Raw genomic sequence first — 18,494 nt, forward strand, 5'->3', positions numbered from 1 at the left:
TCCTCATAATGTTTTTGGCCTCCCTTGCTACAGTCAGTTTGAGAGTACTGTGGATCCATTTTGTAAACCATCTGTAACTTTAGTTTATATCCGTCTAGTAAAAACCCATGTAGCAGACACATGGCATCCTTGGCATCATGTTTGTTGTGGAAATAGATTAAGGAAACCAATATGGACTTTTAGTCAATGGATTTGGGGGATGTTTACATCACTATCAGGCCCATCATGCTCAAAGATATGCCTCAGGGTGCAGCATGAATTGTGGTTTGCCAGATTTTCAACCTTGAGGGAGATCATTCTCTCCACAAAGGGAAGAGGATGACTGTTACTCATGGTCTTTGATACCTCCATTTAGAATACTCTGAAGTGAGCAGATTTAAAGCTCCAAGAGAGATGAAATATCTGCAACCTTTTTCTTCCAATCGTTTGACTACAATTCCTTTCACTTGTATTTGCACAGATATTCTAGAATATTTCACAACAGCATCACCCATCAATAGACCTAAAACCATTTGAGAAATAGAGCAATATGAATGGAACGAGTTATAAACAAGTGACATAATCAAAACAATTCTTTTCACTTTTGCAGTAGAAATCCAGATGTGCTATATCAATAAAAGATTAGAATGTTTATTTATAACATAAACATTACCTTTTATTTTTCTAACATGAAATGATATTAAAATGATAGTAAAGTGTTTATTCCCTTCATTTACTAATATATATATATATATATAAAGGGATAATGAATTAGAAAAATGATTTTCGCCAGATTCGCGAGGTGGCTGCACCATCCTCCCAAGGCGTGAATCTGCCAGAGGCCATACTAGCTTGGCTGGATCACAATCACTGACAGTATGGCCTGCCCAATCCCACAGTGACAGAGAATAGGCTATATACTCACCAAAACCAGGCAGAAATGTCATACAACCTGGACATACCAGGCGCTGGGCCTCCCAAGCTTGGAGAGCACAGTGAAGAGACCCCAGGACTTCCCAGACTAGTGATCCAGTCTCCAGTTACAGCAGGACTTGGTGGTGGAGCAGCACTGAGCTGGTGGGGCACAACAACCCTCCAGTTTAAGACTAACCAGGGCCAAACCAGAGAACAGAGAGCCTGGTTACACCATCCCTGCTGATGTGACCACCCTGAAATCTCCAGCTGCAGCAAGACCTCAGAACCTAGCAGTGACAGCAGCACAGATCTTTCAGAGCACATCAAAGAAGAAGGGCCAAACCAGAGAACAGAGAGCCCCGGATACCACGATCTCTGCCAAGTGACCTGCCTGTAAGTGAGTGCACCCTTGAGAATCTGCAGTTCCCCAGACCTGGGACCTTCTGAAACAGAAGCCAGGCATCGAACCCCCTCCCACACACATACCCACTTTGGGAAACAGAGGAGCACTAGGGACATTGAAGTTCCTGCCCTGTGGGTCTAACTGAAAAGTTAAGGCAGTTAATGCCAGAAATTGCACTGCGATTATCAGTAGCGCCTGCGAAATATACAGTGCAGAGCCCCTCCCACACACTCAAGGGTTCAACATTAGCCATTACTCTGTCCCTCGAGACACACGTCCATGCACACTTACACACACACACACACACACACAGACACGCTTGCATTTGCCCAGTTTTTGCCTGCGTACTTTCCTCCCACAGGTACAGCTAGTCCTCAGCACACGCTGAGAGTTCTCAGCTTCCTTAAGAACTCTCCAGATGCCAGAGAGAGACAGCACCAGTCTGATCTGCAGAATCCAAAAACAAACAGGGAAGGTTTCAGATAAGCCAATGGCCAGGGGTAGGCAAAAGAACATTTCCAAAATAAATCAGGACATCATGACTTCACCAGCAAACCCCAAAATCGATGGATACTCCAATTCAGCAGAAGCACAGGAAAATGATTTTAAAGCCATGCTTGCCCAATTATTTGAAGCTCATAAGGAGGAAATGAACAAGTCTTTCAAAGATTTGGCCAGTCAATTGGAGGCAAAGAAAGAAGAAATAGAAAATATCCTTAAAGAAACACAGGAAAACATAGCCAAACAAATAGATACACAAGTAGAGGAAAAATTAGTGGCATATAAGAAGGAAATGAAAAAAGAAATAGAGGCCATCGTAGAGAGACAGGAATCTAAATTCAAACACATGAAAGAAATGGGGCAAGGCATGAAAACAGAATTAGAATCAATAAAGAAAACACAAAATGAGAAAACCCTTGAGCTGGAGAACTTGGAGAAAAGATCAGGAACCACAAAAGTAAGCATCACCAACAGAATACAAGAGATGGAAGACAGAATCTCTGGAGCTGAAGACACACTTGCAGAAATGGATACTTCTCTCAAAGAAAAAGTAAAATCAGAAAAGTTCCAATCACAAAATATCAAAGAAATCAAGGATGCTATGAAAAGACAAAATCTAAGAATAATAGGAATTCATGAAAAAGAAGACTCCAGGCTCCAAGGTCCAGAAAATATTTTCAAGAAAATCATAGAAGAAAATTTTCCCAACTTAAAGAAAGAGATGTCCATAAATATACAAGAGGCCTACAGAACTCCAAAGAGACTAGACCAGAAAAGAAACACATCACGTCACATCATAGTCAAAACACTAAATCTACAGAACAAAGAAAAGATATTAAAAGCAGCAATGGAAAAAGGCAAAGTAACATATGAAGGTAGACGTATCAGAATCTCACTGGACTTCTCATCAGAAACTATGAAAGCCAGAAGGGCCTGGGCAAGTATCATGGAGACTCTAAGAGATCACATATGTCAACCCAGACTATTATACCCTGCAAAGCTTTCAACCAACATAGATGGAGAAAACAAAATATTCCATGACAAAAGTAAATTTACACAATACGTACACTGCAAACCATCCCTACAGAAGATACTAGAAGGAAAACTCCAATCCAATGAAAACAAATTCACCCAAGAAAACAGGGCATACAGATAATATCCCAACAAAAATGAAAAGAAAACAAGCAATGAAACAGGGTTAGATCATCGACTCCATTACAAAAGAAACTAACATGCATTGGTCACTATTATCTATCAATATCAATGGACTCAACTCACCAATAAAAAGACAAAGGCTAACAGAATGTTTATGGAAACAGGATCCAACATTCTGTTGCATCCAAGAAACACACCTATGCAACAAAGACAAACACTAACTCAGAGTAAAGGGCTGGAAAACTGTTTTTAAAGCAAATGGTTCCAGAAAACAAGCTGGAGTAGCCATCCTAATATCTAGTAAAATAGAATTTCAACCCAAGTTAATAAAAAAAGATAAGGAGGGCCACTATATTCTCATCAAAGAAAAAATCCACCAAGAGGATATCACAAACTTGAATATCTATGCCCCAAACACAAGAGCACCGATATTCGTAAATGAAACATTATTAAAGCTTAAATCATACATTGATCCTAATAACTTAGTAGTGGGAGACTTCAACACTCTACTCTCACCAAGGGACAGATCAACTAGACAGACACCAAATAGGGAAATAAAAGCACTCACAGAATCCCTAAATCAAATGGACCTAATAGACGTCTACAGATCATTTCACCCAAACTCAAAAGAGTACACCTTCTTTTCAGCACCACATGGAACCTTTTCCAAAATAGACCATTTAGTGCGTCACAAAGCAAGCCTCAACAGATACAAAAGAATTGAAGTAATCCCTTGTATACTATCTGACCACCATGGACTAAACCTAGACATCAACAACAACAGAAACAACAAAAAGCCAACACGCACATGAAAACTGAACAACTTACTACTCAATGACAGCTGGGTTAAGGAAGAAATAAAGAAAGAAATTAAAGACTTCCTAGAACTCAATGAAAAGGAAGGCACAACATACCCAAATTTATGGGACACAGTGAAAGCAGTGCTCAGAGGAAAATTTATAGCACTAAGTGCCTGCAAGAAGAAATTCGTAACATCACATACAAACAACTTAATGGCCCAACTGAAAAACATAGAAAAAAAAGAAGCAGATACACCCAAGAGGAGCAGACGGCTGGAAATAATCAAACTAAGGGCTGAAATCAATCAATTAGAAACAAATAAAACTATCCAAAGAATCAATGAAACAAAAAGCTGGTTCTTTGAGAAAATCAACAAAATAGACAAACCCTTAGCCAAACTAACTAAAACGCAGAGAGAAACTATCCAGATCAGCAAAATCAGAAATGAAAATGGGGAACATAACCACAGACAATGAGGAAATGCAAACAATTATTAGGTCATGCTACAAAAGCCTATGTGCCACAAAATTTGAAAATCTAAATGAAATGGATAATTTTCTTGAAAGATTGCATCTACCAAAACTAAGTCAAGATCAGGTAGAAAGAATGAATAGGCCTATATCTCCCAAGGAAATCGAAGCAGTCATTAACAGTGTCCCCTCCAAAAAAAGCCCTGGACCAGATGGCTTTAGCGCAGAATTCTACAAGACCTTCAAAGAAGTGCTAACTCCAATTCTCCTCAAGCTATTCCACAAAATAGAAACAGAAGGAACACTACCAAACTCATTCTATGAAGCCACAGTCACCTTGATACCTAAACTACACAAAGACCCAACAAAAAAAGAGATCTTCAGGCCTATCTCTCTTATGAACATTGACGCAAAAATACTCAGTAAAATACTTGCAAACCGAATCCAAGACCATATCAAATATATCATCCACCATGACCAAGTAGACTTCAACCCAGGCATGCAAGGCTGGTTCAACATATGGAAATCCATCAATGTAATCTACTACATAAACAAACTGAAGGAGAAAAACCACATGATCATCTCTTTAGATGCAGAAAAAGCATTTGACAAAATCCAACATCCATTCATGTTTAAAATCTTGGAGAGATCAGGGATACATGGCACATACCTAAAGATAGTAAAGGCAATATACAGCAAGCCTATAGCTAACATCAAACTCAATGGAGAGAAACTTAAATCAATCCCACTGAAATCAGGGACAAGACAAGACTGACCATTGTCCCCATATCTCTTCAACATAGTACTTGAAGTCCAGGCCAGAGCAATAAGACAACTAAAGGAGGTCAAGGGAATACAAATCGGGAAGGAAGAGGTCAAAGTGTCACTATTTGCAGATGATATGATAGTATACATGGGTGACCCCAAAAATTCAACCAGAGAACTCCTTCAGCTGATAAGCACCTTCAGCAAAGTGGCAGGATACAAAATCAACTAAAAAAAATCAGAAGCCCTCCTATATACCAAAGACAAAAAGGCTGAGAAAGAAATTAGGGAAACAACACCTTTCACAATAGCCACTAATAACATAAAGTACCTTGGTGTGACTCTAACCAAGCAAGTGAAAGACCTGTTTGAGAAAAACTTCAAGTGTCTGAAGAAAGAAATCGAAGAAGATATCAGAAGATGGAAAGATCTCCCGTGTTCATGGATTGGTAGGATTAACATTGTGAAAATGGCCATCCTGCCAAAAGCAATCTACAGAGTCAATGCAATTCCCATCAAAATACCAACTCGATTCTTTACAGACCTTGAAAAATAGATTCTCAGCTTCATATGGAAAAACAAAAAACCCAGAATCTCCAAAACAATCCTGTACAACAACAGATCATCTGGAGGTATCTCCATCCCTGAACTCAAGCTGTACTACAGGGCAACAGTAATAAAAACTGCATGATATTGGCATAGAAACAGAAAGGAGGATCAATGGAACCGCATAGAAGACCCAGAAATAAACCCACCCAACTATGAATACTTGATATTTGACGAAGAAGCCAAATCCATTCAATGAAAAACGACAACATCGTCAACAAATGGTGCTGGACCAACTGGATGTCTTAATGCAGAAAAATGAAAATAGATCCATATCTATCACCCTGCACAAAACTAAAGTCAAAGTGGATCAAGGACCTCAACATAAAACCAGATACCCTAAATCAATTGGAAAAAAAAGTGGGAAACAGCCTAGAACTCATAGGCACAGGAGACAACTTCCTGAACATAACACCAACAGCACAGAGCAACAATCAATAAATGGGACCTTGTGAAACTGAAAATTTTCTGTAAAGCAAAGGACACCGTCATCAAAACAAAACGACTGCCTACAGATTGGGAAAGAATCTTCACTAACCCTTTATCTGACAGAGGACTAATATCCAGTATATACAAAGAAATAAAGAAGCTGAAAAGCAGTAATCCAAGTAATTACATTAAAAGATGGGGATCAGTGCTAAACATAGAATTCTTGACAGAGGAATATCTAATGGCAGAAAAACACTTAAAGAAATGCTCATCCTCATTATCCATCAGGGAAATGGAAATCAAAACGACACTGAGATATCACCTTACACCCATCAGAATGGCCAAGATGAAAAACTCAAGCGATAACACATGCTGGAGAGGTTGTGGAGAAAGGGGAACCCTCCTCCACTGCTGGTGGGAATGTAAACTGGTACAACCACTCTGGAAAGCTATCTGGCGCTTTCTAAGACAATTAGGATTAGTGCTTCCTCAAGACCCAGCTATACTACTCCTAGGTATATACCCAAAGTTCGTTCAAGAACACAAAAGGGATACTTGCTCAAACATGTTTATAGCAGCTTTATTTGTAATAGCCAGAACCTTGAAACAACACAGATGTCCATCAATGGAGGAATGGGTACAGAAATTGTGGTATTTTTACACAATAGAATACTACTCAGCAATCAAAAAGGAGGAAATCATGAAATTTGCAGGCAAATGGTGGGATCTAGAAAAGATCATTCTGAATGAAATATCCCAGAAGGAGAAAGACAAACATGGGATGTACTCACTTATATAGACCTATAAGATAAGATAAACATAATGAAATCTATACACCTAAAAAAATAATCAATTGAGCAGACATGGGGCAAGATGATCAATCCTCGTTTAGAAAGACAGATGGGAAGTGCATTGAACGTATGACAGAAGTCTACTGAGCGCATCTGAAAGACTCTAACTAGCAGTGTTTTCAAAGCAAAGACTCATTACCAAACCTTTGGCAGAGTACAGGGAATCATAAGAAAGAAGGGGAGTTAGTCTGATGGGGAAAGGATAGGAGCTCCACAAGGACCAAATATATCTGGGCACAGGGTCTTTTCTGAGACTGACATTCAACCAAGGACCATGTATGGATATAAACTAGAACCTCCACTCAGATGTAGCCTGTGGGAGTTCAGTAACCAATTGGTTTCCCAAAGTGAGGGGAACAGGGACTATTTCTAACAGGAACTCAATGACTGGCTCTTTGGCCTCCCCACCCCCGAAGGGAGGAGCAGTCCTGTTAGGCCACAGAGGAGGGCTTTGCAGCCAGTCCTCAGGATACCTGATAAAACAGGATCAGATGAATGAGGAGGACGTCCACCCCCTATCAATGGACTTGGAAAGGGGCACGGTGGAGATGAGGGAGGGAGGGAAGGACTGGGAGGGACTGAGGGATTGGGACATGGCTGGGATACAGATTTAATTAAATGTAACTGATAAAAAGAAACACTATTAAACCTTAAATTACACATAAAAAAAAGAAAAATAATTTTCTAGAAAAGAACTTTGACTAATTTGGGCAAACACTATTATTTTACTAATTTTAAGATAAAAATATTCAGTTCTTTATTCCACTTGGACTTGAGTTTCATGCACGGTGATAAATATTGATGCATTTGCATTTTTTCATAGGTAGAAATCCAGTAAGACCTGCACCATTTGTTGAAAATTCTGTCTTTATACATTGTTTGGTTTTGGCTTCTTTGACAAAAATCAAAAAATCATAGGTGTGTGAGTTTATTTCTGGGTATTCTATTCACTTTCATTGATCCACCATAGTGTTTCCATGCCAGTATCATGCAGTTTTTATAACTATTTCTCTGTAGTCCTGTTTTAGCACAGGGATGGAGATATCTTCTGATGATCTGTTGCTGTACAGGATTGTCTAAGCAAATCTGAGTGTCTTTGTTGTCCATATTAAATTGACAATTGTTCTTTCAAGGTCTGTAAACAATTGTATTGGTGTTTTTCATTTCATCAATTACAATTTATTCACCTTGTATCACCTCTATAGCTCTGTCTCTCCTCCCCTCCCAATCCCACTCTCCTTCCCCCATCTCCACCCATGTCCCTCAAAGCCCACCAACAGGTTAGGTCCTCCTGTCCTTCCTTCTATTCCTAGTCTATCAGGACCTATCTGGAGTGGCTGCCTCTTCTTCCTTGTGGCCTGGTAAGGTTGCAGACCCCTCAGGGAGAGGTGATCAAAGAGCAGGCCAATCAGTTACAATCCTTGTCCCCATTACTATGGAACCAACTTGGACACTGAACTTCCATGGGCTACATTTGTTCAGGGTTCTAGGTTACCTCTATAAATGGTCTTTTGTTGGAGTATCAGTCTCAGAAAAGACCCCAGTGCCCAGAGTTTTTGCTTCTGTTCCTCTCCTTGTGAAGCTCCTTTCCCCTCCAGGTCTTACTATCTCCCCCTTTTTTCATAAAATTCCCTGCACTAGGCCCAAAGTCTGGCTCTAAATCTCAGCATCTGCTTGGATACCCTGCAGTGTAGGGCTCTTCAGAGGCCCTCTGTGGGAGGTTACTCACCTGTTCCCTGATTTCTCCCTTTTCTGATGTCCATCCTCTTTTACATTTTGAATGTGGATTGAACAACTCAGCCAGAGTGTTCTGTCTTGATTAGTTTCTTTAGGTGTAGAGATTTTAGTATGTTTATCCAATATTTTATGTCTAATACCACTTATGAGTGAGTATACACCACATGTTTCTTTCTGATACTGGGATGCCTCCCTCAGAATGATCTTTTCCAGTTCCCACCATTTACCTGCAAATTTCATGATTTCTTGTTTTTGACTGCGGAGTAATATTCCATGGTGTATATGTACCACAATTTCTGTATTCATTTCTCTACTGAGGGGCATCTGGGTTGTTTCCTGGTTCTGGCTGTTAGGAATACACCAGCTACAAACATGGTTTGGCAAATGTCCTTTTTGTATACTTGAGCATCGTCTGGATATATGTCTAGGTGTGTTATACCAGGATCTTGAAGAAAAGATACTCTTACTTTATTCATTTTGTATCACAACTGTAGCCCCCTCTCTAGAACCCTCCCAATTCTATCATTCCTCCCTGATCTCTTCTTATGCCTTTCCCCCAGTCCAAAGATAGGGGCAGTCCTCCTTCCCTTCCATCTGACCCTAGCCTATGAGGTCTCATCAGGACTGGCTGCACTGTTTTCCTCTGGAATGGTATGGCTCTTCCCATGGCTCCCCCATCAGAAGGAGATGATCAAAGAGCCAGCCACTAGTAAGGGGAACAGGGGTAGTCGCTGAGAGCCTATTATTATAAGCAAAGGGAGAAGAAATGTTTGGATCATTTCCCTTGAGAAAGACTCATCTTATCCTAAATAAATTTAGAGAAATTTAAATGAGAATAAAAATATTATATTTTAATATTTCTCTCAGCATACAACATCATAGACTACTATAGAAAACTTGTCAATAAATTCATTGAGGTTCATGGTAATTACATTTTTATGATGATTTACAGTATTCTTTTTTAATGCTTTAGTAATTACACTTTATTCACTTTGTATTCTCTCTGTGGTTCCTTCCCTCCTCCTGCCCCAATCCCTCCCTTCCTTCACCCACTGCATGCATGCTTCTCCTCATGTCCACTGATTGCTAGGTCTTCTTTTTCTTCCTCCTGATCCTAGTCAATTAGGTCTCATCAGGAGTGGCTGCATTGTCTTCTTCTGTGGACTGGTAATGCTGCTTATCCCTCATGGGGAGTTAATTAAAGAGCAGTCCAATCAGTTCATGTCAGATAGAGTCCCTGATCCTATTACAATGGAACCCACTTGGATTCTATAGTACTATGTGGTGATAGTTCATTGAATGTTGTGGTTTTCATAATTCATGAGGTTAAGTCATAGGAATGTTGAAGGTCATAAAAAAAATTAAACAAGGTATATAGGTTTAAATTAGTTTAAATGCTCTTAATGTTGCTAGACTCTAGAAGTGACATAAATTGCCTCTCAAAACAAATGAGTATATTGATCCTAGCCTTATATACTTGTAATAAAATCAAAAGAGACAAATTGTTAAAATAAACCCTCCACAGACAGACATAAGGCTACAATAATAAATATCTGATTATAGTGAGTCTTTTAAGATAATATTCACCCCCATTTCATACTTGGAGAAAATTGTAGTCCTGTGGATAAATTTCATAACATCAATATTCTTCAGTTTGGGAGCCTAACAGCAGTTCAGGGACACTATCCTTTGTGTTGTAGGATGTCTAACAGAATTTTTGGACTCTCAAGGCTAGTTGAATACATCACCACACTTACTCTTAATTCTGGTAACCCACAACTATTTCATGGCATCTATGTATGCCCTATTGGGGAAGATATTTGTTTCAATTAAGTTCTATTTGATTAGAGTTTTATACTTCTATTTGTTGTGAAAAGATGTGTATGACCAATAGCTCATAAAAAAAACCAATGGAATTGCTACTAGATATATGAAATTGTTGAAGATAATACTCTTTATGTAAAGGTATCATCAGAATATAGCTAAATATCATCTCAACACATTTTCAACGGCTATCATTACAATAAATATACATCAAATTTCACAGATTTGCTAATGCTGGTTGCATATGTATCATTTTCTACTACAAATGCATTTATGGTCAGTTCAATAACATCACCTCATGATTTTGGACTTCACAAAAATCATTGCCTTTACTTGAAAGATAGGATGAGAGATAACAAGCTGTGTCTGGGTGCTCCTATGAATTATTTCAGTGCAGATAACATAAGAATAAACTCCAATCCAGAGATGTAAATATGGTAGTGTTTTGTTAATCATAAAATGGTTGAGAGAACATCTTTAAAAAGCTCCAAAGAACAGAAAGAGACACAGTTAAGTGAATCAAGTATCACATAGCATTGTTATGTGTTTGTCTGTGTTAATAGGTGTGGTGATAAATTACTAAGGTGACAACCTAAGAATCCAACAGCTGAGCTGAAAACTAAAGCTAAAAACATTGAGAATGCATTCACCAGAATTATATCAGAAAATTTTCTAAGTCCTACAAATTCATAATCAAGCACAACCAACTAGAATACCACACAGAAATGAATAGATAAGAACTCTAGAGTCATCTGAAAATGAAAACTCACTTTTCTAAACATTTATCAAGCAGGAAGAGAAAATCTCTGAAGGAAGGTTGTAATAAAAAATGTTTACATTTTAAAAAATCAGAGAGATATCAAACAACACAAGGATATAGATTTACTGGTGGATTTGGAAGTAGTTTTAGCAAACGGTTATGAATGACCACAGACCAAAATTAAAATGAGAACAAAATATAATTAAAATTGAAAGTTAGGTGGACACAGGATCTGATGCAAATATAACCTCAAAGGAATCTTGGAATCTACATTGGTCCCTTCAGAAGGTGTCCACACAGATTTTAGGAATTGTAACATTATCCCAAGTAAAACAAAGCCTAAGACAAATTAAATGGAAGACTCAAGATGGAAGGGCCAACCACACAGTGTCTATAAATAGCAGCTCAGCACTGGGAGGAGAGTGACCTCCCAGTCTGTACTGGTCTTACTGTGGGCTCCAAACTCCTGCAGTCTGTTTCTCAGGTGAAAGAAGAATCCATGTGAATATGCAAAGATCCAAATTCCGGCCACCAGGATCTTTCCAGGAAAAATAAAATAAAATTCTAGACTCCTGCCCAAGGCCACCTGCTATGGATGCATTCCTGGAAACATCAGGTTGCAGCTCTGAACATGCAGCCTTAGGCCATCCAGCAAATCCTAACTTCAGTGAAAACATTCCTAGGACAAATCGATCTTGGTTCTGACTTTGGTTGTTCACTCTCACTGCCTGGTCAATGGAAAATTCTGGTACTGAGGGTAAGACTCCAAACTTGGGCACCCACTCTCACAGTCTTGTGAACACCTTCTGGATACAAGCTGCTCCTGGCACTTAACCAAAAAGCCCAGTTTCACTATCTTGTTGAAACCTTCCAGGATGTTGTGGCTAATGGCACTGACTCTCACCATCCTGTAGAGAGGATACCTTCTGGTATTGCTGGGGAGATATGGCCCCATTCTGCCTGCTCCACAACTGCACAACTCATCTGAGTCAGAATCAGCAAACACAGCACAGACAGATAAAACTACAGAGCAGAGCTGGCTCGGGACCCAAGTCTTATTGCCTACCATCTTGAGGAAGTCAGTACAGCAGTGGAGCAGATCTACACTCACTTTGTTTGTGTTGTCTTTTTTAGAAAATAAAATAGGGGAGGAGGGGCAAGATGGCGGCACCGGGAGGACTCTCATTCTGAGCAGCAGCAGCAGGATCAGCACAATGAGCAGTAATCAGAACTCGCAGCCATAAAACACAGTCATTGTGTTTCCCAGGTGAGAGGATACCCCACGGTGGGGGATTCAATCAGCTTTTTACTCACCAGGCTAAACCGCGGAAGACATCCCGGTTCCACCAATTTGGCTGCTGGTCGCCAGCCCCAGTCCCAGCCCAGAGCCACAAGCCAGTGTCTCTGGTCATGGTCCCAGACTGAACCTTGCACACCACACTATCAGAGACTGGAATTTGCATTCGAGAGATAACCCCAGGATACAGGAAATGACTGGGACCGGCCTTAGGTCACCCAGACATCCCCTAGAAAAGACTCGGGGTCCACGGGCATCCCAGGAGACAGCCCGGAGCCAGAACTGGGGACCCAGGTTCCTGCACTGAGCCCTGCCTGCCTGCGCACCTGACGTGCCGCCTGAGATAGAAATGTGGGCACCAGGGCAAAAGCGAATGAGTTTCACTGTCCTGTCCAGTGCAAACACACAGGGAGGGAAACGGCTGGTCTGATCTCAGAGCACTCATCGAACACCCCGAACCTGAAAAGGTCCCAGGAAAATTACCCAGCTTAGGGAGGCACCCAGGTTCCCAAAGGCGCAAAAGCAGACACAGGCAGTTTCTGCGCACCAGACAGCTGGCAGAGACTGAGCTGCCATCACACAGCTGTGCTCCAGGCACAGGCAGTTTCTGTTGCCAGTCAGCTGGCGGACAATGAGCAGTGTGCACCAGGGCAAAATAAGACAATGGGAGTCCGTGTCTCCAGAGAATCCACAGGGAAGGAAGGAAACTGTACTGACCTAAATCACAGCAGCTGATCATTAAATTTACAACAAGAAACCCAGAAACAGGGCAGCTGCCCTCAGGACTTCCCTGGGTGAGAGTAGAACCCTCTCGACTAACAAAGACCACAGTTACCACTCAGGTCTATATCCCTAAGGTGAGCAACTCCTGAAAAAACACCAGCCATCCAGGGACTATACCCAAAAAGCTGAGAAGACACCCTTCAGGAAAAACCAGCTTTCTGCAAAGGGGATTCTCTCCACCACAGGATCCCCAGGAACCACCAGAAAAATAACCCCAAACACCTAAGATAGCACAATGGGTAGAGGCCAGCGTAAAAGCTCAAACAACAAAAGACTGAACAATATGGCATCTCCAGAACCCAGTTACCCGGGGGCAAGTAGCCCTGGACACCCCAGCATAACTGAAATCCAAGAAGATGACCTAACAAGTATGCTCATGAAGATGATAACAGAGGAAACAAATAAGATTCGTAAACAGATAGAGGAAGATAAACTGTAAAGAAATAGAGGAAGCTGCAGCCAAACAGTTTATGGCCTTTAGAAAGGAAATGCTTAAAGCACTGAATGAAATAAAAAGAAACAGAGTTGAGGGAACTAAAAGAAAAACAGGAAAGTACAATCAGATAGGTGAAGGAAGTAAACAAAACAACTCAAGACCTGAAGATAGAATTGGAAAAATTAAAGAAAAAAAAAAAGCGGAGGAAATAATGGAAAGGAAGAATCTAGGGAAGAAAACAGGAACTATAGAGGTAAGCATAACCAACAGACTACAACATATGGAAAAAAGAATCTCAGCTGTAGAAGATATAATGGAAGAAATCGATGTATCTGTCAAAGAAAATGTTAAATCCGAAAAAATCCTGACACAGACCGTCCAAGAAATCCAAGACAATATGAAAAGACAAAACCGAAGAATAATAGGTATAGAGGAAAAAGAAGACTCCCTTCTCCAAGGCCCAGAAAATATTTTCAACAAAATCATTGAAGAAAATTTCCCCAAGCTAAAGGAGAGGCCAATTAGAATACATGAGGACTACAGAACACCCAACAAATTTGACCAGAAAAGAAATTCCTCCTGCTACATAGTAATCAAAACAGTAAGTATACAGAACAAAGAAAAAATACTAAAAGCTGCAGGGGAAAAATGCCAAGTAACATATAATGGCAAACCCATTAGAATCACACCTGACTTTTCAACAGAGACTATGAAAGCCAGAAGAGCCTGGACGGATATCATGCAGACCCTAAGAGAACACAGATTTCAGCCCAGGCTACTATACCCTGCAAAACTCTCAGTCCTCATAGATGGAGAAAGCAAGATATTCAATGACAAAAACAAATTTCAAAAATACCTACGTACAAATCCAGCATTACAGAAGACACTGGAAGGGAAAATACAACCCAAGAAAGCTAGCTACATTCAAGAAAACACAGGAAATAAATAACCCCACTACAGTAAAACAAAAAGCAACCAAGCACACAACCGTATGACCGCAGCCAACTTCAAAATCAAGAGATCTAACAGCCACTTGTCATTAATCTCTCTCAACATCAATGGACTCAACTCTCCAATAAAAAGACACAGAATAACAGAATGGATACGTAAACAAAACCAGCAATCTGTTGCATACAAGAAACACACCTAAGACACAAAGATAGACATTACCTGAGGGTAAAGGGTTGGAAGACGAATTCCCAAGCAAACAGACCCAAGAAGCAAGCAGGAGTAGCCATTCTAATATCTGATAAAACAGACTTTCAACCAAAATTAATCAAAAGAGATGGGGAAGGACACTTCATACTCATCAAGGGAAAATTCCACCAGGAAGACATCACAATCCTGAACATCTATGCCCCAAATACAAGGGCACCCACATTTGTGAAAGAAACATTGATAAAATTTAAAGCACATATAGATCCCCACACATTAATAGTGGGAGACTTCAACACCCCACTCTCAACAAAGGACAGGTCAACAAAACAGAAATTAAACAAAGAAACAATGTCTCTGACAGAGGTCATGAATCAAATGGAACTAACAGACATTTACAGAACTCTATACAGAAACACAAAAGAATATACATTCTTCTCAGCACCTCATGGAACCTTCTCCAAAATAGACCATATAGTGGGTCACAAAGCAAGCCTCAACAGATACAAGAAGATTGAAATAATCCCATGTATCTTTTCTGATCACCATGGAATAAAGCTGGACCTCAACAAAAACAGAAATAACAAAAGGCCTACACACACATGGAAACTGAACAACTTGTTACTAAATGACATCTCGGTCAGGGAAGAAATAAAGAAAGAACTTAAAGTCTTTCTAGAAACCAATGAAAATGAAAACACAACATACCCAAACTTGTGGGACACAATGAAAGCAGTGATAAGAGGAAAGTTCATAGCACTAAGTGCCTTCAAGAAGAAATTCGAGACAGCTCATTCAAACACCCTAATGGCTCACTTAAAAACCCTAGAAAAAGAAGAAGCAGACACACCAAGAAGGAGTAGACGGCTGGAAATAATCAAACTCGGGGCTGAAATCAATCAATTGGAAACAAATAAAACAATTCAAAGAATCAATGAAACCAAGAGCTGGTTCTTTGAGAAAATCAACAAGATCGACAAACACTTAGCCAGGCTAACTAAAAGGCAGAGAGACACCACCCAAATTAACAAAATCAGAAATGAAAAGAGGGATATAATTAAAGACACTGAGGAAATCCAAACAATCATTAGGACTTACTTCAAAAGTCTATATGCCATAAAATTTGAAAATCTAAATGAAATGGACAATTTTCTTGATCGATTTGACTTACCAAATCTGAATCAGGACCAGGTAAATCAACTAAATAGTCCTATATCCCCCAAAGGAATAGAAGCGTTCATCAAAAGTCTCCCATCCAAAAAAAGCCCAGGACCAGATGGTTTCAGCGCCGAATTCTACCAGACCTTCAAAGAAGAGCTAACACCAATTGTCTTCAAACTATTCCACAAAATAGAAACAGAAGGAATATTACCAAATTCATTCTATGAAGCTACAGTCACCTTGGTACCTAAACCTCACAAAGACTCAACAAAGAAAGAGATTTCCGGCCAATCTCCCTTATGAACATTGATGCAAAAATACTTAATAAAATACTTGCAAACCGAATCCAAGAACACATCAAAGATATTATCCAATATGACCAAGTAGGCTTCATCCCAGGTATGCAGGGGTGGTTCAATATACGGAAATCCATCAATGTGATCCACCATAATAACAAACTGACAGAAAAAAAAAAAACACATGATAATCTCCCTAGATGCTGAAAAAGCATTTGACAAAATCCAACATTCATTCATGTTCAAAGTACTGAAGAGATCAGGGATACAAGGCACATATCTAAACATAGTAAAGGCAATATACAGCAAGCCTATAGCCAACATCAAACTGAATGGAGAGAAACTTAAAGCAATCCCACTGAAATCAGGGACAAGACAAGGCTGCCTACTCTCTCCATATCTCTTCAACATAGTGCTGGAAGTCCTTGCTAGAGTAATAAGACATTTGAAGGAGATCAAGGGGATACAAATTGGAAAGGAAGAAGTCAAATTATCACTATTTGCAGATGATATGATAGTATATGAGAGTGACCCCAAAAACTCTACCAGGGAACTCCTACAGCTGATAAACACCTTCAGCAAAGTGGCCGGATACAAAATTAACTCAAAAAAATCAGTAGGCCTCCTGTATACAAAAGACAAAAGGGCTGAGAAAGAAATTAGGGAAAAAACACCCTTCACAATAGCCACAAAGGACATAAAGTACCTCGGAGTAACCCTAACCAAGAAAGTCAAAGACTTGTATGAAAAAAATTTCAAATCTCTGAAGAAAGAATTAGAAGAAGATATGAGAAGATGGAAAGATCTCCCATGCTCATGGCTTGGCAAGATTAATAAAGTAAAAATGGCCATCTTATCAAAAGCAATCTACAGATTCAATGCAATGCCCATCAAATTACCAACACAATTCTTTACAGACCTGGAAAGAAAAATTCTCAACTTCATATGGAATAACAAGAAACCCAGAATTGCTAAAACAATCCTCTACAATAAAAGATCTTCTGGAGGTATTTCCATCCCTGATCTTAAGTTGTACTATAGAGCAACAGTTTTAAAAACTGCATGGTACTGGCATAGAAACAGAATGTTGGATCAATGGAACCTAACAGAGGACCCAGAAATAAACCCACACACTTATGGACACCTGATCTTTGACAAAGACGCCCAAACCATATAATGGAAAAAAGATAGCATCTTCAACAAATGGTGCTGGTCTAACTGGATGTCTACATGTAGAAAAATGAAAATAGATCCATACTTGTCACCCTGCACAAAACTGAAGTCCAAGTGGATCAAAGACCTCAACATAAAACCAGACACATTAAATCGGCTTGAAAAAAAAGTGGGAAATACCCTAGAACTCATTGGTACAGGGGAAAACTTCCTGAACAGAACACCAACAGCACAGGCTCTAAGAGCAACAATCAATAAATGGGACCTCATGAAACTGAAAAGCTTCTGTAAAGCAAAGGACACCGTCATCAAAACAAAGCGACCGCCTACAGATTGGGAAAGAATCTTCACCAACCCTTTATCTGACAGAGGACTCATATCCAGTATATATAAAGAACTAAAGAAGCTGAAAAGCAACACACCAAGTAATCCACTTAAAAAATGGGGAACAGAGCTAAACAGAGAATTCTCTGTAGAGGAATACCGAATGGCAGAGAAGCACTTAAAGAAATGCTCAACCTCACTAGCCATTGGGGAAATGCAAATCAAAGCAACCCTGAGATTTTACCTTACACCCATGAGAATGGCCAAGATCAAAAACTCAAGTGACAACACATGCTGGAGAGGTTGTGGAGAAAGGGGAACCCTTCTGCACTGCTGGTGGGAATGTAAACTTGTACAACCACTCTGGAAATCAATCTGGCATTTTCTCAGACAACTAGGAATGGCACTTCCTCAAGATCCAGCCATACCACTACTGGGCATATATCCAAAAGAGGCTCAAGTACACAAAAAGGACATTTGCTCAACTATGTTTGTAGCAGCTTTATTTGTAATAGCCAGAAGTTTGAAACAACCCAGATCCACTCAACTGAAGAATGGAAGCAGAAATTGTGGTACATCTACACAATGGAATATTACTCAGCAATGAAAAATAAGGAAATCATGAAATTTGCAGGTAAATGGTCGGATCTGGAAAGGATCATCCTGAGTGAGT

Source organism: Meriones unguiculatus (genome assembly GCF_030254825.1).
Source record: "Meriones unguiculatus strain TT.TT164.6M chromosome X unlocalized genomic scaffold, Bangor_MerUng_6.1 ChrX_unordered_Scaffold_31, whole genome shotgun sequence".
NCBI classification, from domain to species: domain Eukaryota; kingdom Metazoa; phylum Chordata; class Mammalia; order Rodentia; family Muridae; genus Meriones; species Meriones unguiculatus.